This window comes from Microcaecilia unicolor, chromosome 1 (assembly GCF_901765095.1).
Source record: "Microcaecilia unicolor chromosome 1, aMicUni1.1, whole genome shotgun sequence".
Lineage (NCBI taxonomy): Eukaryota > Metazoa > Chordata > Amphibia > Gymnophiona > Siphonopidae > Microcaecilia > Microcaecilia unicolor.
Genome location: NC_044031.1, coordinates 338,499,962 through 338,505,769, shown reverse-complemented (window position 1 = coordinate 338,505,769; position 5,808 = coordinate 338,499,962). Strand labels below are relative to the sequence as shown.

At 42.9% G+C, this 5,808-nt stretch overlaps 1 long non-coding RNA gene across 1 annotated transcript; it reads left to right on the top strand.

Annotated features, from left to right (window-relative positions):
* Positions 1-260: 260 nt before the first annotated feature.
* LOC115460253 lies at positions 261-4,643 on the top strand. Its single transcript, XR_003940434.1, has 3 exons — positions 261-476; positions 1,950-2,092; positions 4,545-4,643. It is a non-coding gene; the product is annotated as an uncharacterized LOC115460253 (long non-coding RNA).
* Positions 4,644-5,808: the final 1,165 nt, after the last annotated feature.

Genomic DNA, 5,808 nt, shown 5'->3' with positions numbered 1-5,808 from the left:
AAGAGTTCCATTTAAGGTCTTTGGGAGTCTAGATAAATGTAAATATTTACATAACACAAATTGGGGCATTGCTCTGACTTGCATTATGCTATTAAAATCCCAAACCAAGGGTTTTTAAGGTCATTTTTTTAATATAAAATAGGGGAATGGAATGTTAGAAAGGGGCTGTGTGCTTGTAAGCAGAGTTCTGATTGGCTGCACTAGTCAGCAAAGGAACCTGAGCAGAAACAGCTGTTGGGAGACCAACAGAAGATTTTGAAGACGACAGAAGCACTGTAGAGAGTGTCTGACTGTCTGTGGTATATGAGAGAAAATGGAGAGTGAAAGTTGAAGTAATATCTGAAAATAAAGTCAGAAGCTGTCTAAAGAGAGAGAGAGAGTGAGAAAGTGTGTATTTTGCAGTGAATTTTAAAAGAAAATACTGAACTCATAGGAGAGTTCAACTTTATCAGTCCAAACTGATAATTATTTTAAAGGTAAATTTAAATCTGAGATAAATTATTGCTGACAATAATACATACAATTTGTTTCAATTATTTAACAATTTTCAGACCAGACAGTGATTTTAAAAGTCTGTTCTTGATTTTACAGTTTCCCTTTGGTGACAAAATTAAGAGAGGAGTAGCTCTATATCAGATGAGATTCTCTGTAAATTAAACTGAGAGTTTAAAAACATGCTTTGACTAATTTGGTGTGAAAACATGCCAAAGGTTTTGAGCCATGAAGTAAAAGAATAGTCTCTTCTAAGTGATGGTTTGAAAGAGTGAATAAAGCTTGAATGAATGATATTTGTAAGAAGAAATAGAGGGAACTGAAGATTTTCCTCTCCTTATAGTTAATGCAGTGGCGTACCAAGGGGGGGGCGGTGGGGGCGGTCTGCCCCGGGTGCACGCCACTGGGGGGGGGGGGTGCCGTGCGCGCCTGTCCTTCGTTCATTCCATGCTCCCTCTGCCCCGGAACATGTTCCTGTTCCGGGGCAGAGGGAGCATGGAACGAACGGACAGGCGCGCGCGGCACCCCCCCCAGCGGCGTGCACCCGGGGGGGTTCTTTCACGGGGGGGGGGGGGGGGTCGCGCTGCACCCGGGGGGTGGGGCGCATTGGCGATCCGCCCCAGGTGTTAGCCCCCCTAGGAACGCCACTGAGTTAATGTGAAGGAAAGTAAAGTAAAGTTTATTGAGGATACTTAGATAGAATTGTTTTTCCCTTATTAGGGGATTTTATTTTATCATCTTTGAAAATGGCAGTGCACCTAATTTCTAATGTGTGCAGCCAGAAAGAGGTGTGGTTATGGGCAGGGAACTAGGTGTTTTGTGGGCATTCCAAAATTTACATGCGTAGTTATAGAAAATGGCCCAGTGCGCCTAAATCTACTCGCTGGGATTTATGCCATATTTTCGTTGGTGTAAATGGATGCATGTAAGTTTAGGTGCTGAGATATCAACTAAGCGTATTCTGTATACCATGCCTAAATTTATTCACCACTTATAGAATATGCTTAGGAAGAAATGTTTTCTGTGTCGATTTTTAGGCGCCATATGTAGAATCCTCCCTTATGTGGTCAATACACTAGTGAAAAGGCTGTAAATCTTTCAAAATTTGACCTATTATTGTATTTTTGCCATACTCTATGAAGAGAGGTAAAAGGGTGGTTAGGTAGAAGGGATGGTTACAGAACCATTCAATGTACTTGAGGTATAAGGTTTTGTTTCTTTTTTACAGTCTCAAGGTTATAGTGTTGTTAATCTTTCTAATATTTTGCCTTCTGCTATCCTATTTAATCTGAGCCAGGTTTAACCATTAGGCAGGGAGGTAATCTCTGTTAAATGGGGGTGGGGGTTGGGGGGGGGGGGTGGAGAGAATTACAGTAGCTGCAGTCAAAGCAAAACAATAGATCCTGACAGCAGGACAACTCAAACGAAACTTCAATACACCTTATTTTTACCCACAGGGAGACCAATGCAAAAAACTACTGTGGCCAGGAGTGTGCATTTAGCATGAGGTCTTCATGGACCTACTATGGTGCAGGAGTGGATCGAGTGTGGGAATTAGCTCACATGATGACCATCAGCACATAGCATATTCAAATCAAAGGTAAGTAAGTTATTAGCTATTCCTCCTCAATACAGAAAAGTTTTAAAAGGGAGCACAATGCCAGCACAACACAAGAAAATTACCACCAGGTCTGAGGCAATGTAGAAGGGTTGATTCCCCCTCTTCATAGAGCAGAAAAACTAAAATCTGACCCCCCCCCCCAATCCCCTGATCTGACCCTCTTGCCCCTGTTAGTCTAGTGGCCTACTTCACTCCCTCTACCTGGCCCTCCTACCCCCGATATTAATAACAAAAAATCCCTAATGTTTAATGGCACTCCCTTCCATCCACCTGACCCCCTTCCCCCTGACTTAAAAATAAATTTCCCTGGTGTCTGGTGGCAGATGCCCCCTTTTACCTTTTACATTTCATCCTTTAGATTGTAAGCTCCTTTGAGCAGGGACTGTCCTTCTTTGTTAAACTGTTCAGCGCTGCGTAACCCTAGTAGCGCTTTAGAAATGTTAAGTAGTAGTAGTAGTACCTAAATTTCAAAAAGATTCCCTGGTGTCTACTAGTACCTCTCACCCCAACCCCTCCCCCAGGCTATCAAGATCCCCTAAACCCTGTACCTTTGAAAGAGGTGAGTGATGTCCTCTTGCTCCTGCCTCAGTTCTCCCATCTTTGAAAATGGCAGTGCTTCACCCAGCATGGTGCATCCTAAGGTGCACTGAGTAGGACTGGTCTGCCAAACAAGGGAGTTTTCCCCTTATTTGATAGTATGTGGCAGACTGACACCACATGGTTCATCCTAATATGCACTGAATGGGGTCAGGCACCACAATTTTCAAAGATGGAAGTATCGAGGCAGGAGTGAGAGGCATTGGTCCTACCTTTTTCAAAAATATGGGTATTTGGGCTGCCAAGACTTCCAGTGGTGGCCTCGCAAGACTTGTAAGGTTCAGCAGCCATTTTAAAGAAGATGCGACAGGAGGAGGGTGAGCACCGGCAGCGGGCTGGAAAGACTGTGGATCTTTCCTGCCCTGAAGAATGCACTAGACTATCAGGGTGGCTGCCTTCAAGTATGTGCTGGGATCCTGCGGCTTGGGGGACTGGTGGAGCAGAGAGGAGGTCTGGAATAGGTGGGGTGGGAACCGTGGGGAGGATACTGTAAAAAAAAAAAGTATTTTCAAACATGCCAGCTTGTGCATATGGATGTACACCATGGAAGTATAATAAGGGAATAACTTTTAATAGGTAGAGTAGTAATTTGTTATAAATCATAATTGGTGTGTCATTTGGAGGGGCTGGTTATAGGGACACTCTATCCCTGTTGTATGGTGCAGAGATGTTTTTTCTCCTGGTAAAGGACTTCTAAAACAGACATCATGTTATGAGAATCAGATGCTCAATATTCAGAGTTTCTATTTATTTACTTATTTATGGCATTTTATCCCACATTAAACATGAATTAGATTAGAACCTGGGAGCATTTAAAATCTTTTTTTTTTTCCTGGAGAGAGTAATGTATTGCCCCCCTCCCCCGGCTCTCTCCCCGGGTATAGCCAGCTGTGCAATTTGATGGGGTGCAGAAGTGGACTTGGGGCCTGTGCCCCAGTCCACTTCTGTGCCCTCCACCCCCAAATTGCAGGGCTGGCTATACCTGGGGAGAGAACCTGTTGTTAAAAATTTACTAGTACACCATTGCTCACAATCAATCTGTTACTTGCAATAATTTGGAATTAATAGAAACAATCTCATCACAATTCAGGAGATATGAATATTGACCCCTCCTGTATTGAGTTCTTTTTGATTTATTGTTGGAAAATTAATAAATATAAAATTTTAAAAATATGTTGAACACCTCATGCATATCTGCTTTTGCAACCATTACTAAGTACTGAAGAAAAGTCACATTTATCTCACTTTTTAAACATTACAGTCCAAAAATTCATTTGAAAGAGCTAAGATCTTAGTCCTCAGAGATCCTAGTTTGTTTTCATATCCAGTGTGTGACCTTGAACAAGTCACTCAACCTCATACAGTTCAACTTTACAAGCTCTTCAGAGACCAGGACATTTCTACTAGGTGAATTGTCTTACACAACACGGTGTACATTGATGGGGCTTTGTAAATCATATTTTCATTACCAGATCATAGCTCTGCCTTGAAGAGTTAGGCATCCATCACCTTTTTATTCACCTCTGAAAAACACAATACACCTTCATGGGGCAAGGTAGAGTCCATCTATATCATCTGTATTTTCTTTAACTTAAAATAGGAGGACTCACAAAATTACCTGAGATCTTTAACAAGGGGGAGAAATGTTCAGATTTGTGTTTTACAATTTGTCTGACCTACCTTTTAAGGGAAGGGCACATACTGATGGATTGATGTCCTCTGTGACAACCTAATCCATGCTGTACTGATTTTAAGCCTTGCAAAAAGCTGCTCTCAAGGTGAACTGCCTTTTCGCCATTTGTTAACAGGACTTTCTTTTCTCCTTTCTTTCCAGGTTTCCTTTCAGCTCTGATATTTGGCATTGTTACAGTAAACCTTATCCTAACCTTATGCAGAGATGAGATGGGGCCATGAATCTGCCAACACAAGACATTACTGCAGATAAACTGTTCCTAGGGGAGGGGGATGAGGGTGGGAAAGGGAAAAAAAAACCACAAGAAGCACAGCGATGTTTGTGTACGTAAAATGTATCCCTGCTAACCTGATTATTAAACAGCTCCCATGCCTTAGCATTTTTATTAAATGTCTGGATGTTGAGACATTTATCTTCACAGAGCAGAATGTACATCCTTAAGGATGGTCTCGCTGGATTCAGATGAAAGTCCCCTGCAGTCAGTTTTCTCCATCTGGTTCCTACATATTGGTTGAGAATAGGATTGTTTTCTAGCTTCCCATAGAAGCTGCAGAGGTAAAGTGGGTGAGGGGAAAATAAAGCAGCTCTTTCTCCTTTATCCAGTCTTGTCATGGGATGAAGATGACAACAATTTGTCTTTACCCTCTGTTTCCTTATCGGTAATCACAAAAGGCATTGCTAACATATTCACAGCTACTGGTTAGAAAAGGAACATTGCTGAAAATCAAAGAAGTCCAATGAGTGTACAAATACATGTAGATTTGATTTTCAGGATTATGATTTTCTACTTGTATAATAACTAACGACAAAGAACATTGAGGAAAGTAGAATGGATCATATAAGTTTCAGAATCAAAGATATGTACAACATCTGGGAAAGATTGATAGCTAGTATGACCCCCCAAAAAATGTTATGGTATGCCTTTTATAAAGAGCAGTCAAATTGAGTCTCCTTATAATAATCTAAAACAGGTTGTCATATTCGCTGTTATCGTTGCAATATTCAGGGCCGCAGAGAGGAGGGGGGTAGGGGGGCAAAATTCCCCAGGCCTGGTCCTCCAAGGGGGGCCTGGTGCCGAGGTCTCTTTCTCTGTCTCCTGCTCCTGACAGGACTTGAGTAATTGCATCCCAACAGGAGAAGAAGAGAGAAAACTCTGGTGCCGGGCCCCCCTTGGAGGCTGGGCAGGACCTAGAGCATAGGCGCCCCATATAAGAGGCATGGGGAGGCTAAGCCTCCCCAGCCCAATTGTGGACTTCCCTTGGCTGCAGTGCTAGGTGGGGCGCAGGGGGAGCAGTCGCTCCCCCAAAGATCTTTAAAAGAGATGGCGCCTAAGCGCCAAACACTGTCGCTGACCGGCGGTCTTTGCCTCCTCCCCCTCCCGTGCGAGTCTTGCACCCCCACTTGC